The sequence below is a fragment of the Polyodon spathula genome, chromosome 13 (genome assembly GCF_017654505.1).
Source record: "Polyodon spathula isolate WHYD16114869_AA chromosome 13, ASM1765450v1, whole genome shotgun sequence".
Lineage (NCBI taxonomy): Eukaryota > Metazoa > Chordata > Actinopteri > Acipenseriformes > Polyodontidae > Polyodon > Polyodon spathula.
The window spans coordinates 2,029,382-2,047,784 of NC_054546.1; the positions used below are offsets into that span (position 1 = coordinate 2,029,382).

At 36.8% G+C, this 18,403-nt stretch overlaps 1 protein-coding gene across 2 annotated transcripts in view; it reads right to left on the reverse strand.

The window, feature by feature from the left end:
- LOC121325515 (gamma-adducin-like) overlaps positions 1-18,403 on the reverse strand; it is a 60,368-nt gene that overhangs the window by 36,868 nt on the left and 5,097 nt on the right. Inside the window, exon 2 of one of the 2 annotated variants that reach the window (XM_041268057.1) lies at positions 6,169-6,217. The exons of the other annotated variant lie outside the window; for it this stretch is intronic. The gene's annotated coding sequence lies outside the window, so the exon portion shown is untranslated. The remainder of the gene's footprint in view (positions 1-6,168; positions 6,218-18,403) is intronic. 2 annotated transcript variants of the gene reach the window in all.

The window sequence follows — 18,403 nt, forward strand, 5'->3', positions numbered from 1 at the left end:
TTCTGCGATGACATCTTTCTGGCTCACAAAGGACCTTAATAAAAGTAAGACAGCAGCATTGCATTCGCATGAGGTCACTGGCATGATTGCATTAGATGTGCAGAACCCCATACCTGTTTGTGTAGTTTTTCCTGATCACACAAAGCCTACACATTACACGGTCAGACATGTTTTGTCTAAACTGAGGAAATGTCTGACAAAGCAACCTTTCAGGAGACATGAAGGTCGTTGAGAAATCTTCCTACACTCAACACTGCTGAGGTTATGAATACCAGAGCTTTTAATGAGAACGACATCATTACGATTCTAATCTTCCAGTCACAACATGGTCATTTCTCTTATGCATGGTTTTAAAACACTATGAAAACACACAGGGCACAGAGGCAAAACATGCAACACTACTACTGGAATTAAAAGAAAAGCAAACAAGAAACAACAAAACAAAAAAACAGACCAACAATTATTTCGTAGCGTGCACCTATTCTGCGGCCACAGAAGCTAAGAGAAATGTGGGATTTAAGTCCACGGGGCCAATATAATCAAAGCTCCGATCAATACCATTTCGAAAAGAGGAACTTCAGAAGTCGAATTAAATGCTTTATGCAAATCTGATGTAACACAAAACACCAATAGGATCTAGTATATATATATATATATATATATATATATATTATTATATAAATATATATATATAATATATTATATATGATGCGCAAGGACAAAAGAACACAGCTGATTTAAAGTGATTTAATAACGTGTGAATGGGCCTATCTTTATTGATCATTTGACTGTTTTGTCATTCCTCTGCAAATGATTTCCCAGGCACTGCTTCATGTTGAGAAGCTGTCAGAAAGCTGGGATTTTCCTCCTGATAAAAAATCAGACTGGGTTTTTCTATAGCTCACCACGAGTCCTGGAATATGTTCCAGGAAATTCTTTTAAACAGTAAGTACAAAAACATAAAAAATAATAATAATGCACATTTTGTAGAGAGATATGCAAATCTATAAGAGTTGGCAGCTAAGTACTTTTTAAAATGCTGTTATGCTCAAAAGAAATATCGTACTATTTAGGTCAGTACAGTTCTATACTGCAATATTAAATTGGAACACTGCTCAGCATTTCAATTCCATTTTGTTAATGCAGCCAAAATGACCCTGGCCTGAATCAGTGGTATTCAATTCTGGCCCTTGAGATCCATTCCTGTCTAGGTCTTTACCCCAAGCAGGTTTTAAAATAGTGTTAAGAATGCTGTACTAGCCCCACACCACCCACCCCACATCAAACAACAAGAGATCAGAATAAAAGGAATAGATTTCTGGTTTGGCAGGCTTAAATTGATTTAAATGTAGCCTAATGTGTATCAAATCAAGCACAGTGGGCTCACAGTATTTTTTGTCACTACTGTACACAAGGGTTCTTTTAAATCTATGTAAAAAACACAACTGGTGATTTACCCCATTGATTTCAGACCCAGTAATTCTCTTTGCCACAGGTGCTCAGATCAGTACCTCCTGTTAGCGACTTGGTTTGTCTAGCCTATGGTAGTTCCCTCCACTTTTTTTTTCCCATCACTGGTAGTAATGAGTACTGTGATACACATCTATTACTAGCTCAGTTATACTCCGAGCAAGGGTGTTACTCCAAATAGTGTACAACAAAACTAAACATTCAAAATGCAGCGGTTTCAAAACGTTCTATCAAATACCACCAATCTGCTCAAAATAACTTAACATTTCCCACAAGACTCTCTATATACATGACAGGCTAACATTAGCACATATTTGTGTAAATGCAAGCCTGGTTGTGTGGCTGGGTTCTCAAGTATAAAAAGGAAAGCACAATAGGAACTGACATGCCATACAGAGGCTCCTCTTTGGCATACAGCATAAACAGCATCTTTTGCATGGTGGAGACTACAGTAAATGCACCATGAGAGTTAAATAACTTTTTCAACCCCTCATAAGAGACATTTATGTTAATATACAGGCTATATTACTATCTTGAACACACAATGTCATGTATGTCATTATCAGGTTTTTCCAATGCAGAAGCTTCTTGGCTTTTCAGTAATAGTAATAAATTATTATAAATTATTATTAATTCATTTTTGGACATTTCAAGAGTATTCAGGATAACCCCATGACCCGTATGTTTGAATTAAAATCCTCGTAAAGCTGCAGGTCTCAACAGCAACTACTGATCCTGCAGCACGGTCACGTTATTTATAGGTCAGCTCTAAGTTTGCTTTTGACACGAGGTCTCCTTTTGCTGGAAGATACTGCAAACTTGCTTGTCTATACACAAATAAGCTCATGTGACAGACTGGAGTGTGTCAGGCATGGAAGGCAGCTTGACATTTAATATGCCTATGCTACTATACATTCAGTGCCTCTGTGAAAGGTCACACTACAGTCAAATAACCAGTCAGGAATACAACATATATCACATGTTACACAGAGAAACTACTTGCATGTTTTAAACCATTTAATTTCTAAACTATGTAATTATTTAGTTCCAATTGGAATTTAGTCTCTGTAAAATACATAGAAATGGCCTTCACTACACTGCCAGATTCTAATGCATTTCAGATACTGACGGCCAACCTGGTAATGAGTCAGTCTGTAAGTATTTATTGCAGATGGTTAAAACCCAACAATAAAAGAAAACAATGACATTTCCAGACACAGTGCTGAATAACACAAACAGCAGCACTCTGTTGGAGTACAGAAGTATGACGTTTCATTGCAGTATCTGTTGCATGAGAAATGTGGCAAAAACAATATAATGAGACTCATCTTGTCCATATGTTAAAATCAGTTTAATTACCTGCAAATAGCATTCCCATTGCATTCTTTACTCCAGGCAACATCTAACAAACTTCAGGAGAGCTTTATCTGAATTCAGAATCCTAAAAGCAAATCATGTTATACCCCATCTGCTACAGATGATGAACCACAGCATTAGCAGTTTGTTTTCTGGAGAACAGAAATACTGTATGTGACTGGCAGAGTTCACAGGGAACTGATTACAAGCACCCTTTCCAGTGTTGCCATTAATATTTAACTGGGTAGTTGAAGACTTTGGAAAAGTATAAACTAGTTATTAAAAATATATTCTATAGCCATTTGTTTGAACCCTTTACATTTATTTTTGCTTTTTACCATTTTATCTCAGAACCTAGTTCTAATGTGTAACCAAGTAGCTAATGGCACCACACAAACATTCCCCCTATATATTTATTAATGTGGAGATGCTGGAATGATAATCTTCTAGTCATCCTTGTGCTTTGTTAGAGCCTATTCCCTATTCGGCAATGAAATGGTGATTAGAGTTGAATGGAAGACTGTCCTGGCCTGACATCACCATGGAGTCAGCTGCAACACTGCACACTGGGGTCAGACAGGAATATCCCACACTGGTGCACACTGTAATCATGCAAGACCAGAGATGGAAACAAGTCCCTCCCCCCATTGCATAGCAGTATTTTTAGTATTGTGTTTTTTGTTTTGTTTTTTTGTCCACTTTTTAAACTTTTAAATGCCTCAAGATGGCTTCACATGTACCCGCAAGAACCTCTCAGAACTACATTTCCCATCATCCTCTTGCTCACTGGTAAAACCATCTCTGTTATATATGTGAGCAGAAGGATGATGGGAGATGTAGTTCCGAGAGGTCTTTGCAGGTACAGGTGAAACCATCTTGAGGCAGGGAATGCAATTTAAAAAAAAAATCGGTCAAAATGTTAATAAATAAATAAATAAATAAAACAATACACACACCTTACATAAACAGCTGTAACAACCCATGGGAACATGTAACATGATAAAATAATCCTTACGTACCCTTTAAAAGGCACAGTGCACTGCAGTTCGACCCAGTCATATTTGCTATTACAGCCATGGCTAGTCTACAGCCTGTTCTAAAATCTTGTGGAGTATTTGTTTATTGGTGTATCAACAATTTAAAACTAGCTTCCTCAGAAAATGTATTTGAACACACCCAGGAATCATGTATATGTAAATCTTTCTACAGCATTTCATTTCCTCTACAGAAAGCTCACCTCTCAAAGTAGTAGTAGTAGTATTGCAGGGTTTTTTTTTGTTTGTTTTGTTTTTAAATAAAAACATTAAAACTAATAAACAAAAAACTACTGGACATCAGTGACATACATCCCCCGCCAAGGCTGTGAATACTACATATATCAATTATACAAGGGTTTAAGATATTTACTAAAAATTCTCTCCAAGATTCACATAGCACTACAATCGCATCTCTTATAGTTTTTAAAAGGTAATAAAGGCTTCTAAATCTGCGTTACTGCTTCTTATTAGTACTTGCAGTAGTGCAGATCTTAGTAAGTTGTGTTGTTATTATTATTATTATTATTATTATTATTATTATTATTATTATTATTAATAAACACAATGGATTTTAAAAGTTTATATTTCTTCAGGATCTTAATCAATTCATGTGCTTTGTTATTAGAATAGACCTGGAAAAAGCCAGCAAAGAACTAAGATTTCAGCTCAACAGAACACTGCCTGGAATCATAGGGATAAAGCCTGTGTGAGCATTACTTTAACAAACCCTTATTTCATGACAATCTCTTAAAAAATAAAAGGAAGCGAAGGAGAAGATTCAGATCCAATACTTTCATCATCCTGATTGCCTGTGAATAATGTGGGTCCCTTGCGGAATGTATAGCTTCATACAAAAGCATTTCAGGGAGCTCCAAGCATTCAGCAGCACCACGAATCCTTTTCTGTAATTTAGTTCTCAGAAAAATGGTTCTTTATCCAAGTAACAGATGTTGCAAAATTTTCCCTTTACCTCGCATAAAGCGTTTCTATGAGATGAAATACACAAGCACTATCTAGAAAGTGCAAAAGCAGATTGTTAAATATAAAACAACCAAACGATGGGATGCTGAACAGATGGCCTGGTGATTTACAGGGTTGAGGGTTAGGCTTGAACCACTGGACTGAAGTATTGCTAGTCCTCAAGACTAGTGGATTTCTCAAACTTACCAAACACTTAATACAGCAAGTCTCTGTTTTACATTGGTATTTGTTTGGATTGGATTTATATACCAGACTAACTAAAAGCAGATCTCTCCTACCATCTGATAAACAAGCATTGCTTTTTGTGTTTATTATCTTCTGGAGTAGACAGTGCACAGTACATACAGTAGTCGAAACCTACCTGGCACACTTCTTACTTTTCTATTACATACAAACTACACAATCTATCTTTTTGGTGTCGGCTTTGTGTCTTATACTGGGATTCACACTAAGAAATAAAGATATTTAGCAAAAGAGCCAGACTCCTTGCATCCTTTGTTTTTGCAAGATAACAGCCCAATACAGCCCTGCAATTAGAACAGATATCTGTCAACTGTGGGCGTTGAGGGTGTAATAGTGCTGCCTGCACATGTGCCACAGGATACTGGAATGGCAATTGTATGTTCTCTTCTGATAACACAACAGTAACAATAGAAATATATAAACCGCTAAAAATATAATATGAATAAATGCTTATTTATCCTAAATTTAGAAGCTTTCCAAGACCTAGACTAATATTGATTAACACCAATGGGGATCAAAATGTCATGTTTCTATGGATTGTTGGTTGGCGATCTGGGTTGGTCACAATGCCTTGCATAATAGGAAACCCTTTGTTATCACACAAACGCGTTGGTTAAGGAAATTACAGTAATAATCACATCATGCATGCAGCTGGCAACAGTATCCAATTAGACATCTAACACAGCACGCCAACACTGTCACAGAAATTCAGCTGACCACAACTGGCACTATGCATCTCTTTTTCTAACCACAGTTACTCTATAGTGGAGGGACCTGCTTTTTTCAATGCCTACATTACTTTATGTGAATTTGTAATTCCGGGAAAAAATCCAGCCCAGCTACAGAATACAACGGAAATGTTTCATTTGGAAGTGCATTCCCCGCCCCTCGCGATTACTAGAAAATGTACTGCTGTCACAAACATATTTTGTATTGATAAAAAAATTGGTCATGTTTTTTGCCTTTATGCCTGAATTACTTGCATAACTAAAATTGCTTGTGTGATGATGTGCCTCTTCTAATCCACTGAACTATGACGGCTTGGGGACAGAACAAAACTCGATGGAACCAGTAATCTTACCTTGAGGAAAGTTTTCTCTCCTCCTGACCTCCAGTAGTTACTGTTTCACCTAAAACACCAAACAGAAAAACACCAACATACTGTATCAGTACACAGTATAGGTAGACATTTACAGCAACTACAAGGTAAATGGATATAGACAATGTTACAACACAGAGGACACTTTTTCATTATGCAATGTTTTCATCTACCTAACAGCAAATGTTAAACCAGAACAAGAACAGGGCTTCTTAAAAAAGAATGATGCATTTATTTTTTCTTTGACTTTTAAACAAGCAAGGTCAAATGTTGCATTTGAGAAGGGCAGACAGGGCTTGAATTAGAGTGGGGTTTCTTGCTTTGGAACAACACAAAGGATAAGCAAGAAAACATACATATGCAGAAAAATGCAAGCTTCAGGGTCACAGTCTACTTTGTGGGTCTGTAAACTACAGTGATCTGGAAGCAATTTGCAAACCATATCAGTTATTTGACTAGGAGAGTACAATAAAAAACAAAATATACAACTACCATAATTGACAGTATGTGAAACAGGCTCACAAACTCAAAAAGATACATTAAAATGTTCCCCTTCAGTCAATACAGAACGTATTAACAAAATATTATAAAACAGTTTTGACACATTCAAAACTTTAAATAGGGAATGCTGTGCTGTCGAGATAATTGCCATAATTATAACTTGAAACAGGGCCAGTTTGTTAGCGAACATTTATACAACTGAAATCATTAGTCTGTTACAGTGTTCTGTCATTTACTGGTTTGTCCGAAACATTATTTTACACTCCACAGCAAGTTTGCGTTTGAAAGCATTGGTCAACGACCACCTTGTTGGACCGGTTTTGTATTTTTATTACGATCTATTAAGCTATTATAAATCTATCTATTATAAATTTATCAGATTTTACATAAAAACAGGCTAGTGACGGCAGGAATATGAAAACTGGAGTGCTATATTTAAATGTCAATCTATTTATCAAACGTGTCTTAAAACATCGGGGTTTGTTCGAATGAGTTTTGTATACTATGCTGTATAAAAAGAGGACTTATTGTTACTTTAAACTGTCACTGCGAGGGAAGTTTTTTTTAAATTTATTTTAAGCATTTTAAATCAATAATGATCGATAATCGTTGTTAGAATCTGCACGATAATTGATGTCAACGTCAGGGTTTGATTTACAAGACTACTGAGAATCTGCACGATAATTGATGTCAACGTCAGGGTTTGATTTACAAGACTACTGAACATACATACGCACTCACTCAATTCTGCATCATCTTTGGCAATTTAAAACTGAAAAAAATAAACACTTTGAACAGCAGAGCAGAGTTACTAACAAAATAACCTCATTCTAAGTTTGCTAAAAGCAGCACTTTGAGAGTTTCTGTGTGTTGTACTATACACTAAAAGCCTCTTAATCTTATTTGTGTTGATTCTGCTCTTTAGAAAAACGTCTAGGCTCTTAGCATTACCCACAATCTATAGCCATCATACAGTGCTCCAACAGTCTGCCACACAGTGCTTTTCAGTAAACAGGATCTGGTGTCACAAAGCCACCTCTAAACTACAGTCTATTTAAAATGGATAACATTCCCAGCTCATTTTAATGTTATAATCTCAAACCACTTCAATTCCTGCTGCAGCAGTGGGCTCTGTGCATTTTTAAACTACCACAAGTCTCCATATTTTAAGGTCAAGTCTTATAATGTCTCTGGATCTTACAGTGTTGGAGATGAAATTGACAGGGGTTGTTCTGCATCTGGTTGATTTGTAGGCAGCTGTGAATCCAGGTTACTGTACCAGTTTTTAAAAGCAATTAACAAAATAGCCAAGAAGCACTAATGAAAGGACAGTGGTTCTGGTTTGAGAATCAGTGAAGTAGGGCTTGATTGGAGACCATACTGTTATCCAGTGCAGCGCTGCACAATGCTGCAGAGCCAAGCCCACCTTCACTGACCTCAAGGCAAAAACAACTCCCACCCTTCTGGAGTAGAGATTGCCAACTTACTGGAAATGTCAATTAGTGCATGTTCTGTTGTCGTCCTTGTGATATAATGTTTCTAACATGTTGAATACCAATAAACTGTAACAGTATAAACTGAAATGGCAAATTCACACATTTGCCTAGGCCATACAGAAAAAGAAAAAGAAAAAAAAAGATTTTAAACTGGCACTGAAAGATAACTTTATAAAAGAAAAATAAAACCAAAGCACCTGCCATTAAACAAAGCTGTACAGTATATATTAACTATCTCATCCATCTACTCTTTAATAGGAAACCACAACAAATGCCACTGCTGATGGATCTGAACCCTATTCAAGTCCTCCCATGTATCCCAATTCAGAGTCCCACAGAAGTTATTTGCTACAAACTTATTCAACTTGTAAGGCAGTCAACTGCTCAGCTGGCTCAGTCAGTATTAAACGGCATCCTCACGCACTTTATTAATGAAAAAATGTACAAACTGAGAAGCGGGGTCTCAGGAGATGTATGAAACAGTGCATGACATGACAATATGGGATAAATTCACTAAACAACATTTATCACTGAAGACGGCACCATTTTAGGAGTTTAGTACAGAGACTACATTTTCCAGGTATACAGGAACAGCTGTCAAAAACAAAATAAAAAACAACATTAAATTAAAACGCTGATTTTTTATTTTTTTTTTGCGTTTATTTCTTTTTTTCATTTCAGAATTGGTTCTTTTATATGTATTTATATCCAAGCCTTGGTCCACCTCTAGCACTGGGTAAGTGCATAGTGGAATGTACACAAAGCTGTGCAGTGAAGTGGGCCAGGCTTGATGGATTGAACTGCCTGCATCCCAAAAATGCTTAAGATAGAGAAGGGGTAAATTGAGCAACGTGAATAAATGTGAAATTTAAGGAGACAAGCCCATTGTAACAATATTGACATTTTACTGCTTTAATGTTGAAATGGTACAGTATATGCAAAAACAGGGGTATAACAGAGTAGCCAAGTGTAGGAGGGTGGTCAGGAGGTAGGAATGAGACTCCGTTTAGGAACTGCGGTTTTAATTGCTGGGGCGTGCATTTATTGAGCACAAGTAAATCAACAAGGTTTAACAAAAAACAGTCATAAACACCGTGAACATAAACACAAAACAAAACAACCAGCACAAGTGTCAACATAAAGACTACACAGTTGTAAGCTGGGCATTAGCCTTCAAACACCCACAGTGTAAACTCACCCCAAACTCCCTTCTTCCCTTGCAAAGGATTTCCCCAACCATTAACCATTAATCATTCAATTAAGGTTCCAGCCACAATCTCACATGTAATGGCAAGGATAGGAAATTAACCCCATCCCTGCCAACCACCACCACAACCAATGCACAAACCACACTATTTACAACCCTGTCACAAGGGGCTGTAACTTAAGAATGACCCCTTAACCTAATCTGGAAAAGTGGGTTTTAGCCTAGCAGTGTCGAGACACAATAGTAGCAATGGGGCTCTGAGAAACAAGAAACTAGAATGTAAACCAAAAAAATCATATTTCAGCTCTAGCGTATACTTGACTTTGTTTTCATTTGTAACAGGAAGTTCAACTCCTTTTCAAGACCATCTGGATCCAGTTTACCATCATGCAAGGAAGTTGAGCACACTCACACGCGAAGGCCGTACGGACAGGCACCCTATCCTGTTTGCACAGTCATTTCCACCTCTCTTCCTTCTTTTCCAAGCTTCATGACCTGTTCCTTTCCTGTCAGGTATGCTTTGAAAGAATCATACCTGACACTGGTGGAAACTCCTCCTGTACCCACAAACAGACCCAGTGCGTTTACACTTACAACTCTGACATGAGCTGTGCTCTGGACCTGTATGTGCTCACACAGCCCCTGAACTCAAGGGCCTGACCTCAGACATCATGTCTCCATGGTGACCTCACTACAAACAGGACGGAAAGATAATAGACGTGCATTGCATTTAAAACAACCATGGCTTACACTGACTTCTGGCACTGGGAATGGAACCTTTTTTTTCCAGTTTTTTGGATGTCATCATACCGTTCTTGTAGTATAGTTTTCTACATTTTGGAGATGCACGTTCCAGTCGTGAAACTCCTGAAGGGGGTAGGCTGGTGTCAATTTGGCATCATCTTTTTGACAGAAATACACTTCCTTAACTCCTGTAAATTTTGTGAAATGCTGATCGCACAACTTCAGAACAAATAACCCAAGGGCCACTAAAACTCGGTATTCAAAAAAAACCAAAAACAAAACACAACAAACCTAAGAAAGAGCACAGAGCTACAGTGTATCAGTGCTTCCCCACGTTTGCCAAATGTAAATTCTCAGGAATTTCACAACAGACCTTAATTTCACAACTGAATTTAATTGGTTTATACATCTTTTAAGAAACAGATGTAAATCCATGTCAAAATAAAACAAACAAAGTCAGATCCCTTGTTTCCAGTAATAGAGTTACTGTCATAGCCTGCTACATGCAATGTTTACAATGAAAACAGGAGGTACAATACAAAACCAGTGTATTTTTATATAGCGCCCTCCCTTCACTCCATGGCATCCCAGAGCGCTGTACAAAGTTACAAACACAACAAGAGAACTCATGTGTACACTCCAGTTACAACCAATTACTTAAAAGCACATAAACAATTAACAATGTTTGCAATTTAGATTTAAAAGAATCCAATGTTTCAACCTGCCTAAATATATCCAAAAGATGCAAATTATTTCTGTTAAAGTTGTTGACAACAATAATCTACTTCATTTACTTTGCATTTACTAAATAGCTAAACAGTTCAAGATGTTGGACACTGTTTCCATTTACTATAATTGACAGCGTGCCATTTGCCATTAGAAGAACATGGCAGTGGCTCACAAGACCATATTTAATAATGTCTTATTTTGCCCTTCCAGGGCAGAGTTATAATTACTTTAATTACACTTGAGCAATCTATGGCGTGGCTGCAAACATGACAGATGGACTGCCTAATGCTCGCTGCCGCCTGTCCTTTTAAAATTGACACTGGGCTTTCATGTGCCCTTTGTGTATTACACACAGGACATTGGTGCATTGGCACATCGACACAAAACAAACACTGACATGAAATATTCCCATTCATATACTTAAAAGCAATAAGAAATCGCAAACTCATGCAGTGTTTTCTGAGATATGCTGCTCACTTTTGACGTACAGGGACAACACAAAGACACCCACTCACATAGCCATCTGTCGGCAAATTACTGACCTGTTCCAGTCAGACGCAGAGAAAAACACAGTAAATAACCTTTTTTCTATGAATAGCTACAGTAAACTGTAGCTGTAGAGGATGAATCGACTGTACTTGGAGACAACCGACTCCCTCTAATTTACAAACCTCACGTTCATCTCGGATTAAACACACTCTCTTCATACACTTGATGTGCCCTGTACAGCAGTTAACTCAATTAGTATTAAATGTGAACATGCAGAAGTGTATTTATTTATCTGTTTTAAACATACAGTACATAACAGACCTGAACCCAGTATTCCTGCACCAAGACTCGCAGTGGGGACAAGTTGTTCCTTTGAGTTATCCTGGATAAAGTAAAAAGACAGACAGACACACACACACACACACACACACACATTATATATATATATATATATATATATATATATATATATATATATATATATATATAATTTAAAATCAAACAAGAAACAACGTGCACCTACACTTTCCTGTTTGATTGGACTTTGTGAAAGAAATCAAGGATCTGTGATTAAACACTAGCAGTGTCCCGTGTCTGGAGAGTTATTTAAAGATCACATTGCATAGTAAACATGATACTGTACTCCCTTCTCCAGTTTACAACCAGTAGACAGATTTAAGTCAGTTACTCAATACAGGCTAAAAACAGGTTACATTTAGACCATATCTCCATCCAGAATGAGGTTTTATTGTCAATAAGGCACTTCAGGGTGTGGGATATACTCTAATACCCACACGCACCGGGTGCATTAGAAGTTACGAGGCGAAGCCGAGTGACTTTAAACGGCCAGGGCGTGTGGATATTAGAGTATATCCCACACCCTGAAGTGCCTTATTGCTTACATATATATATATATATATATATATACACACACACACACATACATATATATACATACATATATATATATATATATATATATATATACACACACACACACACACACACACTTTTTATTTATAGTAGCCAAGTGCAAGAATGTAACCCTTTCCTCTATCAGAATCTTTTGACAAGGTGCTTTGGACAGTAACAGAAATGGAACACTCAACTGACAATCTATTTTAAGAATCTACCCAAGCACACAACTTCAGACACACCCTACTTATCGCTCTGTAGCTGGTCTCTGAAAGCTCTCTTCTGTTGTGTGTCCGTTATTTAAATGGGGAGTTTCTCTTTGAGTGTATTGGCCACCATCATTAAGTCCAGTTACACTAAACCTTTAAAAGACTGCAGCCAGTCAAACGATAACAAAATGCACTTTAAGGCACAAAAGGGTCTATATTATATTGAACATGTATCAGTTTTGATTGCAATGTACTTAAGGCTGAAAAGTGATACAGGATATTTATGCAACATCCTTCCAGCATTACAGCATATGACAGAATGTACAAAATTCACTTCACCAATTAAAGCATCTTTCCATTCAAGTTCCACAAATACTCCAACTGCAAATGTTTTGGCAACCCCCTTGGCCTAAATTATGGACTGATGTTAAAACAACACTGTGCTATTTCAGTATCCCCACCTGTCAGGGATAATGAAATTCACCACAATTAAAAGATAGATTGCAGTACATGCCTGCTCTACAAATACTGCAATTGTTTGTTTTGTTTACATCATTAGCTCTCTTTCTAAAATGATCATGCTATTTGTTTTATTTTACTCTGCCAATCTTCCCTTCCTTTCTCAAACCAATGAATCCCTTTATTAATGCACAGCTTACAGGCACAGGGCAAATCACAAACAATGCAAGATGTTAATCTCTGTCATTTTAGATTTTAAACAACCTAAAACGATCCTCTGTTTCTCATTCAAGGGAACTACAATACTGTATGCATGTTTTTGGCATCTCATCATGCTGGCATTAACGTACTTCCTGACCCTAATACAGAGAATTGCTCCACCCTAAGGCAGGATGTCCCCCACCCTTCTATACAACCAGAGGTCATAGATTGAAACAGTAGAATTACAGACACTGAAAGCAACTGGTACAGTTCCGTTACATCGGCTATGGCCCCATGTGAAAAGAACTGCACATTTGGAGAGGAAAGAAAATCAAAAGGCATCCTATCCCACATACTGTACTTCTGTAGTGCTACAATCTCACAGGCTCATTAAGAACTAACCTAATGTACGTATTTTACACAGCTGAATATATATAACCAGATGAAATCACCTTGCATGTACCTTGGGAAACATACAAAAATGCAGGTACACAAGAAACTGCTTTGGTTGTTAAAATAAATTAAAAAAAAAAAAAAAAAAAAAAAAAAAAAAAAAAAAAAACCTGCCAACTACAAAAAAAGTAGGGTTATCCTTTTAAAATATCCCTGGGTTTGAGAAGAAACCTGGAATAGTTTTCCCATACCAAGGGAAACATTAGTCGTAAATCCATCTTATCTACTATAAAATGACATCACTGATTAAATGTTAATCAAACCTGGGACTGGAGGAACCGCTATATTCCACAGGGTTAATAACCAATATATTCCACAGGGTTAATAACCGCTATATTCCACAGGGTTAATAACCAATATATTCCACAGGGTTAATTAACTATTTGAAGGATAATGTATCTGACCACTGCGGACTCGCAATTAAGTTACAGCAAGCTGTGACTGAAGCAGAGAAATAAAAAGGATCGCCAGGATCTAATTCAAAGTGACATGCAAGACTGTATTTCATTCTCATATAAAACAGCATTTAGTTCTTCAATAAAGCAAACCAGTTGAATGCATGAATGGAATGCAACATTTAATCCTAAATAGCCTTGCAAAGACTTCACACATACTATCCAGATCAGTGCACAGCACTATAGAGCTGTTTCTGATGCATAAATACAGCCAAGGCACCCCTAAGAACTGGTGAATAGTGTCCCATACTGACCTTGTATATCACAGTGATTAGCATCTGGACAGTTTCTCAAGTGACTTTTTAAAATTAGGTGCCCTGCAAAATAGCCAAAGTTCACAGATAAGATGATAGCTACAGCATGCAGAAAGCTGTCAAGGTTTAGGTCACACATCAGGAAAAACGTGGTCAGGTAAGGTCATGTGACCTACTGCACAAGACAGGACCTCCACAGTGAACCACCTGCTTTGGGCACATTTAAACTTGATTGCTGCACATCAGAACTTTATTTTGATTCTGAAACTGGTTTAATGGAATTTTCAAGTGTTTACTATTTGATTACTAAAATTACTAATTGAGGTTTAATCCTCCCTGTAGGAAAGGGAATACCAAACCTGACCATTGGCTATGGGACCTTACGGTATATATATAATATATTATATATATATATATATATATATAGATATATATATAATATGGTATTTAACCACACAAGTGTATTTTGTTTTAATGTCTGATTATTGATTTTGAGATTATTACTTCATTGCTCTACATATTACTTTAGGAGAAAGAAAATAAAAATGTCTATTTTGGTTAAACAAAATGTGTTTACAATTCTCAGCCACTGGGACAGCCAATCTGACTGCATCCAAATTGGACAGCATGGACTTGAAACTACCCTTGCACAGATCTCTGCACAACACTGACCCCCATTACACTGATCACCCATTACACAGCATTTATACAAATATTAAAAACAAGTAATCGCATGTTATTAACACATTAGAAATATTACTGCAGCACAAAATACTGCAAATATGCCACCAGGTCAGCATATACAGTATGCAAAAAGACCAGTCAGAGTTTGAGTAAAACTAAAAGTTATTTCTTTGTTTGGAAGACAAATAGCTTTTTCAAAGAAACAGCTGAGGGAATTGAGAAAAGAAATGTTATAAAAAGATCAATATTCCCCGGGTGTACAGCAGAACCATTCTGAAGCTGTCCACACGAGAGAGGATTCTGCAATTGAATGAGTTGGCCGTGTCCTACATCTTGAAACCCATTCCCTGAAACTTGGCACTTCCTGCATTCCCATGGCTGTGCTCGACCCAGTAACTATAGTAAAACACTTCGATATCTATGCAAACTACTTTGCTGCCCTTGAATTCAGCTCCACAGGAAAAGCCCTGCATCTCACTGCCAAATTGCATCTCTCAAATGTCTACTCTTGAGTTATGGACCCCCTACTGTACCTCCCAAAAAGAACAAAACAGATCTTCCTTAAAGGCAATTCAATGTACTAGTTATGCTTACTTGCACAAGATTACTGTAACTTACCTAAAGTGTAAAAATGTAACAACTTTTGAAAAGTGTATGAAGAGTTTCTTGAAAACCTATTAAGTTCACAAACTCATTAAACTAAAGTACAGATCAGTATTTTTTTTTTTTATATATCCAATTGTATTATTATTATTATTTTTTTAAGCTCAGCTCACCGCTACCACCCCTGGGCAACTTATAGGCAAGACCGCAGGTGCCTGGCCTTTCTACAGGGGTCGCTAGTGCGCAGGCGACCTAAGGACACCCTGGCAATATATCTTTTGCAATAAAATGGGATATTTCAACATATTAAAAAAATATCCAATATGAGAAGACTTATCTTGAAAGTTCAGCCAAGCAACAAAATTCTTACTTGTCCTTCTATGCCAGATTTGAGCAAACCTGTCACAGATACAGAAATTCTCACAATAATAGTAAATTCACCACTTCAAGAGCATTTCACATTTTTTCTTTATCCATTCTCTACAATGTATGCAGCAAAGTCCAGAACTGTATCATCAGTCTGACCTGAACATGCCAGTCACTGCAAGGATGGAAATAAGAGTCCTATTGCATAGCAATTTCATCCTTCCTAGGGCTGTAAGTTAAACCTCCAAATAGCAATCAATTAATAAGGCACACAAAATCGAATCATTCATATAAATATCGATGATTGTACTGCCCACATACATTTTCGCTCCAAACCTAAAGCAAGTTTAACATACTACAGGGGTGTTACTAAAATATTTATTCCAAACAGATTACAGTACTTTGGAATGGAATCTATATAAACTACACACAAGTTTCTGAAAAACATTTTTTTTTTTTAATTCAGCGATAGCTGCAGCATCAGACATTGCATCTTGTTTATACTGTACCACCTAAAACTTTACTGAATATTGCTTATTACATAACACTTCATTTAGAAACTCCAAAGAAGCACCAACTATATACAGACAGTTTTCTTCAATGTGCACAATTTATTTGCAAGCTGTTTGCCAGCTATACAAGCCAGTCGTTCCAGCTCTGGATTCAAGGTGGCGCGCTTTATTTGTTTACATCAAATACACAGAGTGGCGTACTTAAAAAGCTGGTAGGATGGGACCAGCAAATCAGATGCTAGTTAAAAAACGAGCAGGAGAAGAAGCGCACGCCCACTACTTGTCTAGCAGAAACACTGTAAATAGCAAGGCAGGGCGTTCGGTGCATTTTCGTTGAAAAACTTAAACAATGTTATGAACTATACGCGTTACAAAAACGTAATTATTCAATCAATTATCCAGTATTTATATCGATATGAGGAATGGATTTAAATCCTAGCAACCTTAATCGTTCCCATGTTTTAATATTTGCTTGATTAGCCAGAGTGTGTAGGTAACAAGCTCAGGTTCTGGGTAAATTATCAGTGAGAAACCGTCAGCCACACATTAACCCTTCTAATATATTTTTGTTGTATTATACAATTTTGAAACAATATTCCAACACAAGTATGTCTAGAATTGTACAATTTGCTTTAAATTTAAAACAAGGCGTTTACTGTGGCTCTGTCTCCGATAGAATTTTCATGAAACATACATTTACCTTTATGAAGCCTGTCTGAGATCTTATCATAAATGCAGCCCTGTCAGTTGTTCTCATAGATCTAGACTGCATGTTTAACTGGTAGCCTGCATATAACTGCTTTATACTGCTGTATAAAACACTGGCATCTGCACTGTCTTCAATTGGAACCATCTGTAGGGCCACTGATTTTCCATTCTTAGGAATAGCAAATTCAATTTTTACCCCCCCCCCCCCCCCCCCCCCTTTTTTTATTTTAACAATATTAATTAAACAAATATAATGTTAATAGTTAAAATAAGTAAATTGATAAATATTACCACAATTCTTTATTTTGTAAAATTTTATAAAGCAGTTTTTTTTTTTTTTAATAAGACTTGTTGCTGTAACAGTAAGTAAAGCATCTGCAAACACTTCAAACCTGTCAACGTTTGTAGACATCACTGCCTCATTTCTGGCACTAAAATAAACAGGAAAACCTAACAATTATATTAGAACAGTTCAGAAAACAAATGTCCAGAACAGTTGTGAGAATCATGTTTACAGTCTAACACTAACAATGTAGTTCAGTCTACAGATGAAGGTGTTTTGAAAAGACCTGTGTATCTTATTGCTGGCATTACAATAACAATTTAAAAAAAAATAAAACAGTTTAGTAACAGTCCAGCAGTGTCCTGTGAGAGTGATCCTATGTACAGTATTCCACAAATTAAGTTTGCTGCTGAAAATATGAAACAGTGATTTCAGGTTTGCTGATTCTGCCTTGCCAATTGCTAAATTTAACAAGGAGATGAGTCTCCGGACAGAATGTCTTTATTAAACAAACGGTGTGTAGTGTAGTGATTATATTCTTTACACATGAGATCAATTTCCTTTAAGGAATGTATAACTAAACAATAATTAACATGCAATTAAGTTGGCTTACTTACTTATGGAACGCCCCGTCTGAGCGCAGTACCTTCCTTTTCCAGCATAGAAGAATGCAGTGCTTTGCCACTGCTGCTGTCTTATTTGCTTTCTTCTCTGTTTTATGACTGGCAATATGATCTTTTAATAGTAGACTCATACATGATCAATGGAATGGCAGCAAAACTCATTAGACAACCAGATTTTTTATTAGTCTTTAACTGAAACATTGCAGCTGCCATGTTGAGTTTCAGCAGACACGTGAGTGAAGTCACATGATAAATAAAAATGAACATGGTATGTCTTCAATTACTGTATTATACACTTAAAAGTGTATTTTCAGCTCAATTAATAT